This window comes from Anomalospiza imberbis, chromosome 1 (genome assembly GCF_031753505.1).
Source record: "Anomalospiza imberbis isolate Cuckoo-Finch-1a 21T00152 chromosome 1, ASM3175350v1, whole genome shotgun sequence".
Lineage (NCBI taxonomy): Eukaryota > Metazoa > Chordata > Aves > Passeriformes > Viduidae > Anomalospiza > Anomalospiza imberbis.
The window spans coordinates 104,671,574-104,692,937 of NC_089681.1; the positions used below are offsets into that span (position 1 = coordinate 104,671,574).

Genomic DNA, 21,364 nt, shown 5'->3' on the forward strand with positions numbered 1-21,364 from the left:
TATGGAAACTGTTCAAATGCAAACTTAATCACCCTTTACTTGCTGTTAATATTATCCCTCTTTCAATAAACCTTTTGCATCTGTGAGAAACTCTTGAGATGGTTTGATAAGTGTTCTCAGTGTATTTAATAAAAAATATATTACATATGGACCTCACATTTTCAGTGTTGGAGTTCTACCTTAATAAAGCAACATGAAAATATTATTAAAAATGTATATTTAACACAGGAACCAGCATAATCATGTCACTATGCAAAGTCCAGCTTCTCCATGAATTTCAGTGCTCAAGGAGGTCCTAAAACTCAATGGCTTTAGAGAAATGTTCCTTTATTAAAGGGAATTGCTGCCATGATGAAGTTTTTAGGATGCAGAATGATGTTTCCTGCCCAGCTCCACCAGTGTGCATTGCTGTCACCTGTGCCACACACCTGCCTGAAAGCTGCCAGAGAAGGGGGGACTGGGCAGGCAGTTTCTATGCGCATGAAAAGGAGCTTCCATGGTTTTGGGGTCTACTCTTAGACCCTGTCACTTAGTGGAATCTCTGCTCTAGTCCTATAAAAACAGTCATCTGTGACTCAGGTGAGTCATGCCATTTATTGCCTCACACTGGCGTATTTACTCAGATCTAACACCAAGTGTTTGCTTAGATCTGTTGTATTGCTGTCATGGTGCATTACAGTCTAAGGAAGGAACAAAGTCTCCTTCCTCTTCTGGAAAGCCCACAGCAATTCTGCTGGGTATAAAATCCTAGTAAGTGGCTGTGGGACTTTCAGAGCAATGAGCCTCTTAAATATCAGCTGATGCATAACAGTGTTATTGTGGTTTGAGGACTTGGGTGTTGCAGAAGAGTGGTTTTATGGGAAATCACTGGGAATTATTACCCTGCATAAAGATCATCTTGTACATAATTATATGCAAGATTAGAATCAGTAATTCTGCAGGTTTTGGTCTTCATGTATGATGGGATAGTTCACAATAAGTAAATTTTGTTACACCACACAATAAAAGTTGCTGTACCACAGCCAGGCTTCGTGGCTAACAGTTCTTATCAAAGTGAAATGTACAACATCACCCTCATTATCTGTTATTAGAAGATATAATTCAATAGTTTGCAGGGTCACATACCCTGTGTAGTTCAGACAGTAACTGTGGGGTAAGACATTAAAGAAAAATAAAACAAAGTATATTGATCACTTTTCTTTCGGGGAGACGGAGAACAAAATCAGAGCTCTGATATTGGACTTTTCCAGCGAGCAAAAGCCACGAGTTAGGCACTCGTCTCTCCCCGGCACTAGCGGGCCGCGGGGATGCTGAAGCGCCAGGGCCTGGGCAGCAGCTGGTACCCAGCGGCGGAGCCGGGCACGCGTGCGGAGCGGGGCTGCGGCCGCCCTCTCCCGGCGGGGCCCCGGCCCGGAGCGGCCCGGCTGGGCTGGGCTCCCCCGGAGGCTCGCTCGCTTCGGGGGCGAACAGACGTGTGCCGCAGCCTGCCCGCTGCAGGGCTGCTCAGCGGCGGCGGCTCCCTGGGAAGAGAAGCGGCATCAAAACACAAATAGCTTATTCCAAAGGCAAGGCGGTTGCCTCAAATCCCTCGTTTAGGAGCTGCAGGAGGAGGGACACCAGCCGCACCCCCGCGCGGGGGAAGCGGAGCGGCAGCGGGCGGAGGCGGGAGCGGGTGTCGACTCCTGCACGCAGGTGCTGCCGATCCGCGGGACCCCTCGGCGGCGGCCGGCCCGGGGCTGCACATCGCGGCCCGGCCAGCAGGAGGAAGGAAGAGGAAGTGAGAGCGGCGGGTGCCTGTGCGAGCCCCGGGATGGGATAGTGCCGGGGGCAGCCCAGCGCACCGCACCGCACCGAGGCGGCGGCACGGAGCGCGGCTCCTGCGGCGGTGGCGGTCGAGCGGCCCCGCTGTGCGGCGGGGCGGGGGACGCTGCCCACGCCGGAGGTAGGAGAGCCTCGGTCCGGCGCGGGGACGCGGCAGCGGCGCTGGCCGGGCGGTGCGGGGGAGTGCGGAGAGGCACGGAGGGCAGCCGGGGAGGAGGAACGGGACGGGTCAGGCGGCTGGCGAGCCCCGCACCTGCCCGGGCCAGCGCTGCAACCGGTCCCCGCGGCGGGAGGTGAGGGGCGGGGGGCGGCCGCCGTCGCTGCGAGAAAGAGGAAGCGCAGCGCTGTGCTTGTCAGTGCGGCGGGGCCTCGGACGGCGGCTGCCGGCGGGGGGGCGGCCCGGCCCGACCCGACCCGCCTCGCCTCGCACAGCGGCTCCTCCCGCCGCCCTGCCCTCTCCGCCGGCCCCTGGCCGCTGCCGCCACAGCCTCCCGGTTCTCCCCGCCACGACTTGGCCGGCGCCTCCGCCTCCTTCTCCGCCACCACCTCCTTCTGCTCCGTCCCCTCCAGAGCCCCCTCCCGTGCCCCGGGCAACCCTGCCCTCCACCGGCCGCTCCTGGTGGCCGGAGGCCGCCGGCGAGGGGAGCGGACGGGAGCCGCGCACCTCCGGGCGCGGAGGGTGAGTGGTGGCGGGGCCTCGCCCGACCCGGCGGGACCGGCGCGTCGCTGCGCGGGGGCGGGTGGCCGAGGGGCGGGGGGCGGCGTGCGGCAGCGGCTGCGGCCGGACCCGCGGGGGTTAATGCGCGGGGTCAGGCCCGGGCGGAGACTGCGGCCGCAGCAAGTGTCCGCACCGCCGCGGGCGCCGCTCGGGAGAAGCCTCAACTTTGAAGCAAGTGCATCCCCGCAGGCAGCCAGCCCCGAGCTCGGCGCTGGTACCCAGCCGCCGCCTCCGAGGGCATGCCTCCCCCTCGACCCGACAGCCGAGAGCTTCTTAGGGGGTGGGAGGGGGTGCGTGTGCTCTTTTTCCTAAGTTTATGCTCACACAAGTGATCAAACCGCTGATGAATTTCAGATGAAATGATTGTTCTGAAATGTGGGTGGTGATTATGCAAAGCCACAGTGTGCAGCCTTGTAAAGCAAGTGGGTACTGGGTCTAAAAAGTTACATTTGTGAAGTTTTTTGGCTCAAAGCCTTTGTAAAGTTTATTTTTAATATCTTTTCCTTGCAGAACTAATACAACTGTTCAGCTCTCCCCTGAGAATGGTGTAAAGTAAATATAGGAGTTCCTGAAAAATAACAGTGAGTACATTTGAAATCAGCAACGTTTTGTTGTTAACTTTATAAGAATATCTCTTAACCTGCCAAGGCTCAAAATGTGTAACAAACACAGGGAGAATGCCAATGATAATAACAGTGCAGGAAATGTACCGTGTGTTAATTGCCTTAGTATAAACATGGTTGTCTATGAGCTGTGTTTCATGATACTGTAGTTATGGTGCAATTTCAGCCAGGGATGTTTTGAAGTGTATTCATTAGCAAATAGGTTTTCTTTTGCTTTTATCCCTCAGCTGCCTGATTGCCCTTTGTCTTCTGGGAAGTGAGGGAAACTGAGTAAGAACTGTGCTGAGTCCTGTATCTGTGACTGGGGATGTTGTTTCCTCCTCTTTCTCCTTGCCTGTTTCTCCTCCTTTCCCTCAAATGCATGCACACATGCATGCCATCTCATCTTCAGTTATATAATCTTGTAGACATTTATGGATCATTCATTGTTCGCATTAGTCCCATTCTTTCCATGTCATTCCTGCTTGATTGAGTGGCTTAGGCAGAATATTACAGAGGAAAGAAAATACAGTGAAATTTACATAAAGTTCTTCCAGTTTAAACTGCAAGTTTGCTTTTGTTGAAGGTTTTCTTTCCCTGATTCCCACTTTTTTTTTTTTTTTTTTTCCCTTTTTCTTTTTTGAGCTGTATAAGTAGGTGGTAGGGATCTAATCTGATGACCCGGTAACTAGATAGGGAGGAGGAACAGCAGCAGTGACAGCTTGCTGGTAAAAGTCCCACTTGTGTACTGTTAGCAAAATATCCATTAACACACATCATAAAGCTGTTAAAAGTACTGCAGCAGCTTTTAAAACTCACTAGTCAGAGAAAAGAAAGATTAGTACCGTTAAAACAGGAACATGATGTGAAATGGGTATTAGTAAAAGATACTGTCAGTGCAGTCTGTGGATCTGAGTGTGTGAATTGACTCGTCTAAAGGCAAACTTGAATCACAATTTATTCATACTGGAAAGGTTGCACAGGGGTAGTTGACTTTCTTTTCTCTCTCTTCGTAATCTCTTTGAAACTCACTGTGTACTACAATACACCTGCCTTCTCTGTAGTTTGCAACTTTGCCTTGAGTATCATTGTCTGATGATTTGTTCTAATGAACAATGGGCTGATGGGTGGGGAGGGGGTAGAGGAAAGAAAACTGGTTTCTATGCTTACAATTTTGATATTTTCCCTTATATTCTCCATATGCCAGAAAAAATTACTAGGTGAAGAGTTCAGAATTTGCTGAGGGGAGAGGAAAAACTCTTACCTGCTTACTTTGTAGCAGTCTTGGTAACCAAAAGTGTCTGCAGTTCTGCAGTTGTTATTATATAACCTGACCATTGGTGCTCTTAAACGCAAGTACTTCTGTATTCCTGCTGTTTGGATGCAACATATTGTGTTGTCCTATAAAGTAATTTTTGAATGCCCTTTAACCCTGGTTCTCATCAAACAAAGCTTATTTTGGTTCGTAAAAGTGTAACTGTTGCTGAAACACTCCTCTGTGCATTGAACTTCCTGACAGCAATGCTGCGAGGTAGCGAATTACAGATCAAGAGTAACGTGGTGCTCCACCCTTCCTTCCGCTCTTTGTTTTTGTCTACCTAGTAGAAGTCTCTTTGATTTTAAGGTTTGGGCTCACAGACATGCGTTCTGACAATGTCCAGCCTACAAAGTGGTGTTGGAATATGATCTCATGTTTTCCATGTTGATACACAGGGAGCAGAGCTCCCATGTTCACATGCAAGACTTGTTGCTTTCTTCTTTTGATACTCTGGATGGCTTCAGTATGTGATGGAGTGAGTGGCTAATGCCTATAGATTTAAGTGTTAGTAGCAAAACGTTTCCCCAGATCTCTTCCAGCGCACTCGCACACTAACATGCAGTGTTCTCCTGTTCCAATAACAAGCTTTTGTTGTTGTTGTTCTTGTTTTGCTTTATGTTGATATATTGCCAGCCACAGTGTTTATAATTCTGTGATTCTCAAATAAGGATTTGCTTGGGACTTAGATGAGGCCATCAAGTACAGTTTTCCTCTTGAGCTGAGATTTTGCTGTCACTTGATAGTCAGTTTCCTTGAAATAAACAATCTCTTTAAAATTTATGAGCTCTCTTTGTCATGCTGTGCTGTGAATGTGCAGAATGTCCTTGTATTAAAAGAACTCTCCACATTTGTAGAAGGTGATGGGATTTTGGGAACCCTGGGAGCTAGAAAACATCAGGTACCCTTGAATCAAGCAAAAGTACTGTTGTCTCTTCTGGTCTATTTTTCTGCACAGTTATACCTGGGTCTAGTAGACTTTCTCCTCTCCTGTGTCTCTGCACTGTCTGGAATGTACAATTTGAGTGAAAATGAGCTTGTAGGATTTTACTTCCCATTCAGTCATCATTCTATTAAAAAGAAGATTTCAAAAAAAGAAAAAGCCATTACAGTTATGTTGTCTTTGTTGTTGTTCAAACACTTGAATCTACAAATGGCTTTGTAACAGCTATCAGACCACTGTTCAGCAAGGTATGTGCTGTGTCTTTAAAAGATTTCTCTGCTTTGAGTGAGGTTTTTTTTTTTAAAGTTTCTTGTATTCGTGGCAAGAGGAATGTGCCAAGTACACGTTGTTAAACTTGTGTCAATTTAGCAGAGCAACTGTTTAAAGGATTTAGAATAATTTTTCTTCTACTCAAGTCAGTCACCTTTTTTTTTTTTTTCTTTTTCTCCTCTCTCTTCAAATATAGCACTGGAAAAGGAAAGAGAAACTAAAAGCAATTGGCAGAAGTCAGAATGTTGGCAAGGATTTGATAGTACTGATCTAAGCGGTGATAATATATATGTGACAAATAAACTTCATGAATATGGTTTTAGAGAGATTAATGGAAGAAGAATCACAAACTTGCAGAGCTGTCTTTTGCTCAGCATTTTTGCATCAAGCTGTTTGCAAGAATTTGGTTCTGTGGTGTGATCTTTCATTATTGCAAATGTGAGACACAAAAGTGACATTGAAGATAATGACATAACCTTCCTGCTAGCTTCCTCTGTTTTCTGATCACTGTTAACATTGAAGAGGAATATTAATGAGAAGTCTATGCTCCAGGGGATAGCTAGCATGCTTCTTCTTCTCTCCATTTCAAATCTGACAGAGGAAAACTTCTGTGTTCTGGAGAGGCACTTGGTGGCTGGTGCCACGTATATGGTGCCCATCAGTAAGTAAGGTACTGATTTCTCAAGCTGCTGGGCAGATGGCTTTGTAAAGCACATGCCTGCACTCAAGAGCAAGGTGAGCAGGGATCCACGTGGTGCTTGTTTGCAAACCCTTGAGAGTGCATTGATTTATTTTTCCTAATGGCAGGTTTCCAGTGTGAGTATTTGATTTGTCTGCAGCAGGTTTGTTGTCAATGGCTGCTAGGAGAGGAAAGTTAGTTGCAAGAAGTTAGGGGACAAGGCATTTTTTTGTTCTGCAATAAACCACACTGCAATGATGAGTTGTAGGTACTGCTGGTAGGGATCCCCTATGGAAAAGTGTTTTAGTTTACGTATAAATTAACTCACTTTGTTTCATTTCTAGGGAGTAGGCTATGGAGTTCTCTAGAAAGCTGAGTATACTAGCTGGAGATGTTATGCAAAAATGATAAAGGACCTGTTCTTACCACCTTTGGGGACATAAGTCTTCTTACTACTGTTTCTGCTGTGTTCCATTTACAGTCAAATAGCACTGCAAAACTCCACAGAAACTAGCACTAGCAGAAGGGAGGGAATGGGAACTACAAGTCAATGCTTAGGGGAAACACTTCCCTTTTCAGATGGAATTAAGTTGACTTAAAATATCTGTGAAACATCATCTTCAGTAAAGAGGCTGGGGATGGGGGGAGGTGTGAGAGGGTGGAAAATAAGAAAACAGATTATTCCCAAATAGTTTATTACAAAACTATATCTGTGTCCTGGCTGTGCGTGTTTTCTCTTTTGCTTCTGCTTTCCTTCTGATTTTTATTTCTATGAGTTAAACTCTACTTGAAACTGCTTCCTCCATGTCTGCCACTTCTACTTTGGTACCTTATTCTTTGGTATTTATCTATCCCAGCTCTCATGATTTCAGGGTCTTTGCCCAGTCCTTAAATTTTTTATCCTAGGAACCCTTAGGTTATTATTCACATAAATAATTCTATTTAAGATTTCCAAGAAAAGCTGTGGCCTGAAGTGTGTATTGTCTCCTATGTTCTTAAAATCTCTAGCTCAAAGGGTTTATTGTACATTCCTACTTTATGACTGGCATGTGAAGTGTTAATCTGTCTCTGAAATACTGTGTCATCAGGGACGTTGTAATTCTTTATCAGCTGCATGGATGTGCCCATAATAACCTGGCTCTTTTTCTTGTTGAGCTTGCTTCAATTGAAAGGGATGATGGGTCACTGCTTCTAGGAGAACTTCAGATTCTGGAGATGTGATGGCATTAAACTCCTATTCTTTAATACAGCAGAGGAAGCTTGCCTGAAGATTATCTAATTTGCCATAGCTTTTTTGGAAATCAGAGAGTGTGCATGAACCTGGACAAAATACTCTGTGTGAACCTTATTTTCCTTAATGAAAATATAGGAAGTTGACAACCCATATCAAATACATCCAACATTTTGAAGTTATACAAGAGGAGGGATATGCAGGGTTTGACAACAGGCTCAAATAATGTTGTCAGCATTTCAACCTACCTCCTTCAGCTGAGATTTTTGTGTGCTGTCTGAGATTAGATGACTGGTGCTATTCAGGGCTGGTTGACTTCTAACTCATTGACAGCCTTATAGTAAAAATGGGAAGAGTCAGGTCTCCTGATGCAGTCTGTTGGAAACTTTCATAAAATTCAGTATGTAGTTGTCCTTTCCTGTGACCATGCACATGCTGTAAGTACTTTGTGCATTTCTTTGCAGACTTGAAACCCATCTGTATTCCTTCTGATGGTGACTTGTTCTTGTATGTAGTAAAAGGAGAAGCATAACTGTTGGGGAAATAGGAGAGCGATTTATATTTTTTAAACATAGTTAAAACAATTTTTCCTATGTTTTGGTGTGATGGAAAGAGTTTAGCAAAACCAATGTTTCAATAAACTCCTACAAAATGTGGTTGCTTTAACACTTTCTTCCATAGATACAGATTTGTTTTAACTAACTATTCATATACTCTCAGTACATGCATGTGTTGTGCTGCTTGAATCTGTAGCTGAACTAAAACTATTGCTTGCCCATTTTTCATTCTCTTCAGCCAACATACATTTATGATATAGTCCAGCAGAAGTTTGAGAGATACGTGGGTTTTGGCAAAGATACCTTATGTGAGCAATTCAGGCTTTCTGTCTGGCTAGACTGGCAATTTGCAGTATTCTTCATTGAATCTTGTTGATGTGAACATAGCAGGGGTTACCCTTTAAATTGCTGCTTCATATTTTAGGACAGGCAGTAATCTACTGAGGTTGGGTGATGAGAAATTTATAACTATTCATATAATAACAATGACCAAACAATACATTTGATTTGCACATTTTTCTCTAATAATGAGAAGAGACAAATGTCTATGACACAGGTTGATATAATACAATTTTATCGTGGTGCCAGTGAATGTACTTGTTACATACCAGTGCAGTCTTTTCCATTGCTTTGCTTTCTGGTACAATTGCCACATTAATTTTCATAGCAGCAGTTGTGGCTTCAGCTGGAAATTGAAACCTAATAAATGTGGGCTCAGCACATGGACTTTTGCACAAGCTTTTTCAGTAGAACTGAGCCAAACCAAGTGAAAAATAAAATTACTAAATGAAAGTTCTTGTCCTTGGATTCTGGAAAAGGTATCTGGTATACCCCTTTGGTCACTAGGCTGTTAAAATGGAGTACTGGTGTTTGTATTTTTTCCCCTTCTCCCAAGTTTTCTTTTTTTTCTCCTCCCTTCAAACACCAGCAGACTCATGTGTTGAAGCTCTACCCCCTGTGTTTGAAGTACATTCCTCCTATCAACCTTTTCACCCTACCTCCCACTGTCCCTCTTCACACATGTGCTGAAATCTTTTCTGCTCATCAAACTCACAAAATTCAGGCCTAGATGTGGGGTCTGATTCTGAGCTTTACTTTATGTAGGTCTAAAATCTCTTCTATAGATATGCATAACTTCTCTTGTTGTGCTTAATCTTCTTTTTCTAAAAAAAAAAAAAAAAAAATGGGGGGCAGAAAATCTGAACAAGTTAGAAGTTCCATTGGACACCAAATGACACATTTAGTGTGTGACTGTAGCTACTCAGGAAAAGGGAGAAAGGGGGAGAAAAAGGAGCCAGTCAACCAAAAAGTCTACAAAACAAAATGAGGTGGTCTTTTTCATTTTGGACCACTTAATACAATTTTAACCGTATTTATGGCAAATAAAGATTTGACAGCTAGTGCAAGTTCCAGAAAATGAGGGAAAATGCATAAAAAAATCATTCAGACTTTGAAAAAAAAATACTGTGTTGTTTGTTTGTTTGTTTCTTTTTTTTCTAGGAGTAGGTCAGTTTATGTGGTCTTTTTTGAAAGGACTGATTTTCATATTTTGCAGCTAAAATTGAAACTTTTGTAAAAGCGCAAATGTGGAAAGACATTTTCAAAGAGGAGAATAATCTCACTGCCCTGTGTTGCTCTGAGCCTTTTCGGTCCTGGCTTTTTTCTCTGACATATTTGGACAAACTGTGGAAACTTGGGCCTCTGTTCTGCCCTCTGTATAAAATGGTGATTTCAGTCTGTATTTCTTGGATTAGCCTTACGATGTAACCATGTACAGCATCTTTCATAAACTTTTTTTAATATCCAATAGTCTGGGCTTTTATTTCTTGACCTGCTAAAAATAGCCCATTTTTTCCTTCAGCTACCTTAGGAATTTAGCTTGTTGGAAGAGTGTCTGGGTGTGTGTTGGGGTAACAAGAGCTGGTCATGTCATGCTGTGTTGGGATGATTTTCTGGAAGGTAGAGGTTGCAAAGACTTCATCCCCTGCAGCTGTAAGTGACTCAGAAGAACCATTATGATAAAGGAGAAATGTCTGCTGAGAGAGAAGGGAAAAAAATAATCTGCATAATTTTAAATCCAAGTTGGAATTCGAGTTCTATTTTGATACAAATGCATAAATAAAATTGTCTTGGGCTGTATACACTGGGATTTTACATTGGTGTCCCTGCTCATAGGCCAGAGGGATCAAAACATCCACAATTCAGCGGTGTGTGGATTGAAATTAAACCAGTAGGTTTTAAGATTTTGTTTATTCTATATGCTCCAAATTGCTTACATTTTGTAAAATTAATTTCACTCTAGAGATGGAGAGGCTTTTAGTTTCAAATTAATTCTGTATAATTAATATATGAAGATTGAAAAAGCTAACTATACTGGCCTATAGGCTACATTTTCTAATTATAGGAATGATGGCATAAAGGAAAAAGCAGTTGGACTTCCCTCCCCTAAATCAGTTCATAGTCCACCAAACTAGACTAGAAAATCAAACTTAAGTCAACCCATAGGTCCTTTGTTTCCAACTAATTGTTCTTGCTGTGTTCATTGGTCTTCATAAGCTTGGCTAAGGGGATAAGCCTTGCTTTCCTGTCTTGAGGCTTTTTTCTCTTGATCTATTGAAATTCAGAGTTGAGGGCCCCCTTTAGAGAATGTCCTGTGGGTAGCTGTCTCCTCTGTAACAAAGCCCCAGCTGTGGATGTGGATTGAACAGAGAGGTAGCCTCTCAGGCTAGCAATTTGGAGTCATTTAGGAGAACCAGTAGTTTTAATTGAATTTGGAAACGGTAAGCCTGAGTCAGCGCAGTTTTCATACTGCTGATGTCTTGCTTTTGAATTCAGACAGTACCTGGGCAGTTCCAATGTTTTCTGCTACAGGTTATCTATGAGATATGTAACTATAGTGGAATGGCATTGTGCAACTATGTAGTTTTAACGTGATGGAAGAGACATTGTAAATCACTGGTTTGATATTGGAAGAGTGTAGTTTTGGTCTTTGCATCAGGTAAAGTCTGGTGCCCTGAATGAGTGCATCCTCAGGAGGGCTGCACACCGGTGTTTCAATGCAAGCAGTGTCCCAACAGGAAAGACAGAGTGGGGAATTCACGTGTGCCACACAGTGCAGATTCTGGTAAGAAGTGCATAACACCAGTTGACAGGGCTCATAAAATTCTACATCTTCTAGCATCTTCATCCCAGTCTGTTTCCAGCAGCCTCCTCTGTGTGAAGATAGACAAGTATTAGTTATGAGTGCATAATTACAGCTGCACACGTAATTAACTGTGTTATCAGTGGTAGCAAAGGGGAAAGAGAGTTGGGGGTTTTCAGTATGGTGGTCCATGTGTGTTGTCATGCATATGCACACTACATGGGACAAGAGACATGACTTAGAGAAGCCTTGGGAGAAAAATACCATTGTATCTTCGTTAAAAATTAATGTGGGTCACAGAACAGTTTGGGTTGAAAAGGACCTTTAAAGATATCTAGTCTGAACTCCAGGACCTATTTTTTTTTTTTTTTTCAAAAGTAGTACCCCTGGAAAAAATAGTTAATCAGTCCAATGCTAGCTTGTGAGAGCTGCAGCAAGATCTCTTAATTTACTGTATTTACCAAAAGGAAAAGGTGACTCTGGTCAGTGTGGTCACTTGATCTTTACTTGTTCTATGGGAGAAGTTACAAGTGGGAGCAAGGCAAGGTTGTGTTCTGTATTGACAAAGATAACCTGAAGTGGTTAGAAAACTTAGAGGTTGTTTTGAGCATCTTCTTAACTTAAAAATACAAGGGTAGGCAGTAGGCCGAATGTAGACACAAAGAGATATATTTACAAAGTATTTTCTGAATAAAAGCTGGGAATTGCCTTCCCTAGGGACAGCATGGACAATATGCGCCAGATTGTAATATGAAGTTCCTCCTGTAATTGCAGTGCTTTGGTGAGATGATTTAGCCAAACAGGGCAGAAAAGATCTGCAATCAATTTTTTTTCAGATACAGGCAGAACTGAACTGTTCTATCTATTGAATTATATAGTGGAATTCCCACCAGACACTGGGAAAAGCTCAGGGCAGCTCCATTTAGGTTTGACTGTTCAGTATTTTTATTGAATAAACCTACATATGAACTGTAGGTAGAAATTCTCCAACTCTTAGTATATGCTAAAGGCAACAAAAAGTGTTTAAAAAGTGTTAAATTCAGTTTGAGAAATCTGCTTTTGTTTTCATTTTTTACTGTGATGGTGGCACAAAGCCTAGTGAAGATAAAGTCAAAGAAAAGGGAATGGTTTAGAAGGCACTTTGTCAAAGGAAATGAACATTGGTGGCTTTAAAATATTACTGGACAACTGGCATGAACTCTTAAAGGGGTGTATATAAATACTCTGGAAATATCTAGATTTCATGAGTGAAGGACCATCTCTCTTTCCTCTCTGAATTAGAGCAGATTGTTGTGTAATAAAGGTTGTCCATAGATAAAAGACCATGAAGTAGCAATATGATTTAATGAAAAATACTAACCCTTGACATTCTCCATAATTTTTTGTTTTGTATTCATACTGGTTTAATGTTGGGATATCTACACTTGAAATTGAAACAAAATTCTGAATGTTTGGGTTTTTATATGTATGTTTGGTTTGGGGGTTGTTTGTTTGTTTTGTTTATTTCAAAAGAAAAACTTAATCTGTAGCTTTTTGCTATATTAATAGAGAAATCTCTGCAGGGGTTATCTTGGTCTTGTACAACTAAAGCTGGTAATAACTTGCCATAATACTTCCACTAAAAATGTTAACCATATAATTCTGAATAGCTGGCATAACTCAGTTTCTCTTGCTAAAATAAAGTAACTCAGTACAGTGGTGCTAAACCTTTAGAGGTTGGCCTTTAGAAGTAGAAGAAAGAGAATTATCTCAGTTACACAGTGCTGTAAGCATCGCTTCTTCAGTTGTGAGCAGTGTGTAACATATTTGTGCAGAGAATTAGTCTGCATAGTCACAGATCAGTGCTTAAAGTCTTGAATGAAAAAAATGAGGTCAAAGAAAGGAAGGCTCCTTCCTTGAGTTGTGTAAGAAATTGATGCAGACTTAAAATATGCAGAGTTACTTTTTCCTTTCTAAGGTCTAAAACTGGTCTTAAGCTACGTCTGGTCCCATTGAGGAACTCAGGAAATCAGTGGAAGCCGAGTGTGATACATGTGATAATTGCAAAGGCTTTTGCTATTTGCAGAACAATCTGGATACCTCAAGGGGAGAAGTTATCTGCTTCATTCCCACTGGCATGCTACTAAAGCAGAGTAAGTATTTAGGAAGAGAAGGAGCTTCTCTCATTTTGTGTTAGTAGAGCAACTTTGTCTGAAGAGCAGCAGTTTCCCTGTTACCCTTGCAGACAAAAAGATTGGGTTGCTGAGACATTGACATAAAATAATGTGTCTTTCCATGGTAGTTATTTTAAAGTATTTCTGACAGAAAATAGTGTCATTCTGCAGTTGTCAATGGCTCGCCTTGCACAATTGTTAGAAGAAGAGCAAGGCTGAATTAGGAAGCAGAAATTTGTAGCATTTGGCATCACCATTTGCTTCTGCAGAAATGGACTACAAATACCAGAATGTTATTACCATCTGTGGGTATATGAATCCCCAGTGCAATGTGTTTTACTTCTATTCTGCAGAGCATTTTACATAGGTAGGAGGAACAGGTATTCATTGCTGGTGAAAAGCATTGTACGCTACCTGCCCCTTTGGAAGGGAAATTTTATGCGTTTAGATTTAAAAGCTGCCAATGCCGGAGGCATATTTTTTTTATTATTATTATTCTTATTTTAAAAACCATGTCTTGGACTTCCTTATCCCAAGAGATTGTTCAGTTTCAGACTCTTTGTTGGAACTGTACTGCCAGGAGCCTTCCTGGCCTCTGGCACTATCAACAGAAAATGCAGCTCTTAAAAGAATGGATTATAGTTTTGGAAGGGCTAGTGGAGGGGGGAGAGGATACCAAGACTGGCAGTGAAAGGCAGAACTTGGCATTGCAAAGAAATGGCAGAAAAAACATTCAGGCTCCTTGAAGCTTTTTGATGATGGTAGAATAAGGTTGAATGAAAGAGGAGAAAAGAGAAATAAAACAAGTGGACGGGGAAAGCATTAGCCTGCTCCAAAGGAGGAGGGAAAGGTATAGTTGAGTTTATTTAGGTCCTGTCTTTTTTGCAAGATAAGCCTGAAAGAAGGAATTTATGATCTCCAATGTTTCAGTTTAGTAATTTAAATCTATGTGATATATAATTTTGGGGTGTTCCCCCACACAAAGTCACATGAGCTTAGTCTGTCAGGCATATGGGAACTAAGGCTGAGTATCTGAGCTGTTGTATCACTTCTAACTGACAGAAGAGTGGAAGAGCAGAGCACAATGGCACATTCATTAGGTAAGTATTCCTCAGTCCTCCACAGCTCTAAGACATGCTCATTTTTATATAATATGGTGCCCAGCTGGATGCAGGATCACTAGGTGGTGGCAGGGCAGGACTGTAACAGGTTTGCAAAGAGCCTTTGCATCCGCTGGGGAGAATGGTGAAACGGAAGTGGCACCTTGGATTGTCCTACAGGTCAGGGGACATACAAACTGGCTGCTGCTTCAGAATGGTCACTGGGCTTTCTCATTCCTTTTCTTTTTACTTCTTCCCTCTCCATCCTTTATGTCTGCTGTTGCAGTGCCTGTTTGAGTCCTTGGCAGACAGCACTACGGCTTGTCTACCATAAGGCTGCAGTGGGAGTAAGGAAGCTCCTGAGCTTTTAAGGCCAATCCTAGATTATTCTGGGTCCTTTAAGGTGGGTGGGTGGGCGTGAAGACAGCAAAGATTCTTATTAAATTACAATTAAATATGAGCTTAACTTTTGCTCCTGTTAATTCAGCACAAACCAAGACAGATATGGGTCATATTCTTTTTTGCAGTACACGTATGGATAACGGTGGAGAAAATAAATGCACAGGTCAGATCAGTGGGGTGGGAAGCACCCATCTTGTGCAGCTGCAGCTATGCTTCTGACCATAGCTACTTTCTGAACAGCTTGGAAAGCCTTCCCATGAAGATTTTTGCTATTTAAACAACAAGAGATTGTAATCTGCCCTCAGGAAGCATTCTTTTAATCAAATATTTGGCTTTTATATCCATACATCCACATGCATGTGTGCAAGCCTGAAGTATAACAGCACAGTGGGGTATATGGTTACTATTTTAGTGGTAGTGAATATTAAGAAATCAGCCACTAAACCAGATGAAAAACTGAGTTCCTGCAAATTTGATTTGAACTATGGTTGGATAAAGGACACAGGCGTATGGCTGTGTTCTTGATCAAAAGAATCTGAAGTCTGCTGGCTTAATGGTTTTCATCTCATTTCACTGGCCTTTGACCCTGAGAATTTTGTATAGCTAATAAATTCAGCCACTAGTGACTTATTCATTATTCATTTCAGAGATTCACTATGCTACAAAAATTGTGATGTCTGTCTTGTAGTGAGGATGAACATTATGCTGGAGCAGTTGAGTGTCTCGGGTGTGTAGTGAAGCACAGAGTCAAAGCCAGGCTCTTCTTTGCTGCTGTAAACACCTCTGGCTTGCTGTTATTGCTTGGATTATACTGTTACTCTCAGAATATGCTGTTTTTTTTTTTTTTTTTTCCTAAGTATCTGTTGGAGGGTCACCTTTTAAGCGTTCAACATCAATTGTAATTAAAGGATCTCCGTGTATTTTCTTAAAAGTTTAAAGGAAATTAAATTAAACAGTCCTCCATGCTGTTCTGACTTCTGCTTTAGGAAAGAATGCCAGATATCAGAGTAATAGGCAACACATTTGAAAATTTCTCTAAATGTTGTTGCAAGGCCAGTAGAAATGTGCAGATCTCCAGAGTGCTAAAAGAAAATAAAGTTGTATTGCTTGCTGTAAAACTACTGGTGAAGGGAGTGGTTACACTAAAGCGAGAGGTGTAAATTTAAACAAAGCTGTTTGCTGCTCCATATAGGTTGATCCATGTAGATATACTTCTTCTGAAATAAGCATCTTTTTAGACAGTCATGGAGAGGAAATGCAGTGAGTTAGTGTGTAGATTAGTTTATTGTGGATAAACTTAAATTCTCTCCTTACACTTATTCCTGAAGAGGACCCACACTGTCTTAAGCATGTAGTGTTTTACTTTAACTACAAATTTTGTCACAGAGGCAGGCAAAATGAGGGGTGAGAAATAAGTGTTTGCAGATTTTACTTGTTGTCCTGCCTCTTTGGAAGTTCTAAATATCAGGAGCATGTGGAGAGTTACTGGCAGGCTTGCAGGTAATGTGGAGCTCCAACAGTGTGGCTGCCAGTGAAGCCAGCACTTACTAATAACTGACTAATTGTTTCTGTCACACCTGCACAAGCCTTTCTATCTCTCTGAAACACATTAGCATTCATGAGAAGTTACTGAACCATGATGAATCACAAACACATTTTAAGTAATTCTTTTGTGATTCTCCTTGGGCCAAGTACATCTTTGCTAAACAAGACCTTGTTTTTCTACCTCATGAAACATTGTATTTCATTTAACTGAAAGTCAGATAAATGAAACCCTCTCTGTGTATTCAGGCTTACCTTTTAATGGGGACTTCATATTCTTGCTTCTGACTTTTTGCCTCTGAGCTTCATTGTGTGATTAGATTAAAAAGCTCTGATCTGTGCAGTTTTTGTTAATGCAGTAATAAGGCTGGGTCGCATAATGTGACACATAAGTTGTGAAGGTTTGGATGCCAGTTCTGCCACCTCCCTGGGTGTTCACCCAGTTAACAGGCAGTTTCCGTAGAGGGCTGTGTCCGTCTCAGTATTGCTCACTGAGTCAGATGATGGTTACTTGAACTGCATGGGAACTCCACAAGCCTTTTCCATATGAGAATGCCTGTGCTATTCCAGGATTTTGCTGTGATCTCACCAGTACATGCCTGCCAAGTGCTTAGTTTGATTTACTGTTCTCATTTTCAATGTAGACTTAGACAGTCATGAAAGGAATGATTAAATCAGAGTGGGAATGACTATGCAAATAACTGATGGAAGTGAATGAGTGAATAGCAACAGCTATAGAGTTCTTTAACTTCAGTTATTTATTTGAAAAGTTATTTAAAGATAAGATTGATCAAAAATGCTGTGTTTTGCTAGGACTGAAAGGAGATCTTGTGCAATTAAATTCAGGTATTAGCTGAAATCACATTAAAAAAAAAGAGTACCTTGGGTATAACTGGTATTTCCAGCAGGCTAAGCCAAAACTTCAGGATGGATTTCTGCTGGCAAGGTGTTGTATTAGGTATGGAGAACAAGCAGATCTGCTGCTTGAAAGAGTTGGGTCATTCCTGCCACCCTCTGAAGTTTTAGTTTGGTATCAAGAAACAGCAACAGATCCTGTTGCTTCTATGTACAGGATCTGTGTCTCTTTTCTCCTTTTCTGCTCTACTTTTAAATTGTCAGCTGGTTCAAACCAAGTCCACAGAGCAATAGAGGTCCTGAAGATGCAAAGTTCAGACAGATTTTTGAAAGCAGATAATTGGGTAGAGCAGAAATTCTAAGGGAAATGTTCTGGGGTGAACCTTATTAAACAGCTGGAAACCTGCACCAGGAATTCAGATGGCTTTGCTTTACCCCTGCTGCTCACATGGAAGCTCTTTGCTCTCTTTGGTTAGACAAATGTATGAGAAAATAATATTTTGCTTTTTTAAAGGAAAAATAAAATGAAAGTCCTGAAAGCAAAAACTTGTACTAAAATTAGGTTGTCATCTCTTAACTTACCTTACTTCTACTCTGAAACTTGCTGAGTGTGACTTTACACAAAGCCTCTGTCAGAAAAGTTGTAGAAACCTCTAGATAAGTAAGATTCAGGCTGCTCTAGCAATTTCATCAAAGTGTTTAAGCAAAAATACTGGCGAGCACTCGTTTTAAACATTAAAAACGTAAAAATTCCAGTGAAGCACTATATTTCAGACACTTTTAGGCAGTCTTATTCTGCTCATGAAAGAGTATTGCTAATGAAGGAGGCCTAACAAAACAAAAAAAAAAAGGGGCTGTACATCCGTATGCAAGAGTGCTGTGCAGATGGTAGACAAATACAGAGGAACAGTTATAAAATCCTGCTGCAATGAAGAGCTCAACTAAAAAGAAATTTTCACTGCCCAGTAAGGATGGATAGCAGATTAATTTTGTGTTTGATAGGCAGTTGTTTGGAGCTTTAAAACATCCTAAAGCACAAATATGTTGGAAGTTTTACTGTAATAGTAATGTCCACAGGTCAGTTTTTGTCTTTTTATAAGCATTTTAAATTCTGCAGGGATGCAGAAGGGAAGAACATGGTGGTTAATGAAAATAGGATGTTAATTGTTTCCAAACACTGGCTTGCTCATGAGGTAGAATTTATCTCCAGTTGGAAGAACCATGTAAATTCAGATTGTTAGGGGCTATCAAGGCACCAGATGAAGTCTTAGAGCTGGTCTGATAGTAGCTTCTGCTATAACTTTCCTTAGGCCTCAGCTGGTGGCTTATCCGTTTTTTGACCTGCAGCTAGCCAAGGGCCTGACCAAGCTGACTTTTCCAGCTGGTGCTGGGAGAAAGAACTTGGGGGTCTTGTTTTTCTTCCTGGCCAATAGTGCCATGGCTGTCTTCGGGTGCCTGTTCACAAATGAAATGAGTAGGTGCTCTAAGTCAGTATCTCTCAATTTTTTTAAACAATTACTTCCCCTCCCCATGTTTAACATAAATTTCCTCTTCATTTTGAGCACAGCATGCTCCCTTGAGTGTATGTGTCTCCCCATTCTAACACTTTAGATTAATTAAGGACATTTTGTGGATGATATTCTTCTACTCTGAGCCCTTGTAGTACCAAGACTCATTGACTGTCATAATGTGCATTCACCAATTGAAATGTGGCTGTCACTCTTGGCTGTGTTTTAGTGCACTCCAATCCCGACTGCTGTTCTTTCTTTTGTCTCTGAGGTTTTGTCTTTTCTGCCCTAAGTGTTTAAATTCTCACATGTCCATCTCATTTACAGATCTTAAAATTAGATTTAATTTCAAAGTCCTTTTTGAGAAGGAATGTGTGGGAATGTGTGTATTAACCATAAAAAATGTCAGTCCTTTGGGAACCACATCATTTTACAGTTTGTATTCCTACCTACTGATATTTTTAACTAGGCCAGGCTTTCCTTTCATTCCTCCCCCCACCTAAGGGAACACTATTTGAGGTGATCTTTCTTCCTTTAGGATTTTGAATCCCAGTTAGAACAGGATTGTTTGTCTTTTACAGACATTAATTCTGGGTTACCATTTCTGTAGCAGTCCTGAATATTATATGCCTCTTCTGGGTTTGTGGGTTAATGTTAATTTAATGCAATTATTTTCAGCTGCTGTCTATTCCCTTTAAATCCTATACTCTGCTGTGCTAAGCTAATGAAACACAGCTATTGTGGTGTACTCTGCTTCTCTGCTTACTAAAGGCTGCTGTAATGTGGAACACACTAACCGAAAGAGATTTTCCTGTCTGCAGCACGTGGAAGTTTGTAAAGGGCTGCAATACTTTTTTGCCCTTCTAAATACATTTTTTTTTGCTCATTCTTTTGCCACTTCTTTATGTTTGGAATCTCCTTATATCTTATGTGCCTTGGTTTTAAGAAAAAATCCCAAAGTCTTAAAGTCAGTTGGTGATGGTATGGAAGGAAGGAGATTAAAAGTAGAGCCTCTGGTCTGCTGGTTCACCTTCCACTCCAGTGCAGATGCATCCTGAGCATCTCTTACATGTTTTAAGAACCATATGCTCAGGATATGGTGGAAGTTATGCTGGTTCTTATACACAGAGCATCTGGAATATGTATTTCAGGATATTTGTTGTGGTCAAGCTCTTGGTAGCTTATCACAACAAGAATCGCTGTGCTTTCAGGGCTGGACTGCTTTCCAGATAAGCTAAAAATGCCCACCTACTTGAAGAGGGTGCAGGATTCAACTTGAAGTCAGCAAGATGACTTCACTGCTGTATCATGTAGGAGGAGAGGATTCACTGCAAGGGAGGCAACATATGTTTAAACTTAAATATCGTATAATTAGCCAAACTGGCAAAGGAAACTGTGAACAACATAAGGAATATGTATTAAGTCCATTTTATGATGTTTAAAGATTTCCCCAGTGTAAGAACCCCCACTACAGTATTAATATTTTAAAAATGTTCTTATCCTACCAGTATATATATTTGACTTTGTCAGCAGTAGTTAAGTCAGCAAGACTTGAAGCTTGGTTTGCTCAGTTTCTTCCCCAGGTGTGTTGATACACCTGTTGTGGTGGGGAATAAGCTCAGTCTGGGAACCCATCCAGGTTAAAAATAAATCTTTTCATTTTATTCAGCTTATTTTTTTTTTTTTGCTTGCTGGAGGCTTGGATCCGTTCCCCATGTCACACCACAAATGCTTTGCCTAATGTGACTGAAGGGCGCTGCTAGAGGGAGGGGATAAAGCAGGAGAGAAGGAGGAAGAAAGGACATGAATGGAAAACTTAGCCCCTGGGAGAAATGCCTCTGTAAATAGACCTATAGGGGAGATTGTAGGCGTCGGTAAAGATGTAGCAAACTTGTGAATGAGAGCAACATGCCACTTTTCCAGCTGTACATATTTTTAAATAATATTAACAGGTTTAACTGTGTGGGTATTCTTCATTATTTAAGTGAAAAGATGATTTTATTCTTGGCATGGCAGATCCTAGTAAAATCAGCAAATCAGCCCTTTTTTTTTTTCCTCCTTAGCTAACATATTATTCGAGCCTATAGGCTGTTTTTCACCAAAATTAACAAGAAGCAGTCACTGCCTTGAAGATTTTGGCCTAATTGCACAATTTGGCCAAGTTCTGTAAGTGGGTCAGAAGCTGAGTCAGTCACAGAGGCTGGTCTCCCATGTCCATTAGATTTCCTATTCCTAGCCCTGTCACACTGCCAATCTCTTGGGCTTTCTGCAGTAATCCTCTTCATCCCCTAGAGCTGGACCTGAAGCCGCTGACACGGGAGGAGAAGGGGGAAGCAACAAGGGTTTTTTTTTATAAACTTTTCTGTGTAGTGTGTGGTGTCTTGACGTTTGCTTGCTCTGGGTGTGACACCCGTTTGTCACTGATGTTTGTTCTGGTTGGTGGTGCCAGCAGCAGCTCCTCGCTTCGAGTGCACGTGCACGAGGTCTCGGGATGAATATTCTTTAGCAGAGCATGATCCGTTACCC

General features: G+C 41.7%; 1 protein-coding gene and 1 long non-coding RNA gene across 4 annotated transcripts in view; both read left to right on the top strand.

Moving 5' to 3' along the window:
• The first annotated feature begins 429 nt into the window (after positions 1-429).
• LOC137481889 (uncharacterized) lies at positions 430-1,895 on the top strand. Its single transcript, XR_011003744.1, has 3 exons — positions 430-579; positions 648-754; positions 1,210-1,895. It is a non-coding gene; the product is annotated as an uncharacterized lncRNA (long non-coding RNA).
• A 14-nt stretch (positions 1,896-1,909) lies between these two features.
• ELMO1 (engulfment and cell motility 1) overlaps positions 1,910-21,364 on the top strand; it is a 300,684-nt gene continuing 281,229 nt past the window's right edge. For 2 of the 3 annotated variants that reach the window (XM_068203774.1, XM_068203793.1), the window contains exons 1-2: positions 1,910-1,942; positions 3,050-3,120. The gene's annotated coding sequence lies outside the window, so the exon portion shown is untranslated. Of the gene's footprint in view, positions 1,943-2,937; positions 2,962-3,049; positions 3,121-21,364 lie in introns of those variants that run through there. The other variant, XM_068203781.1, reaches the window with a different exon arrangement.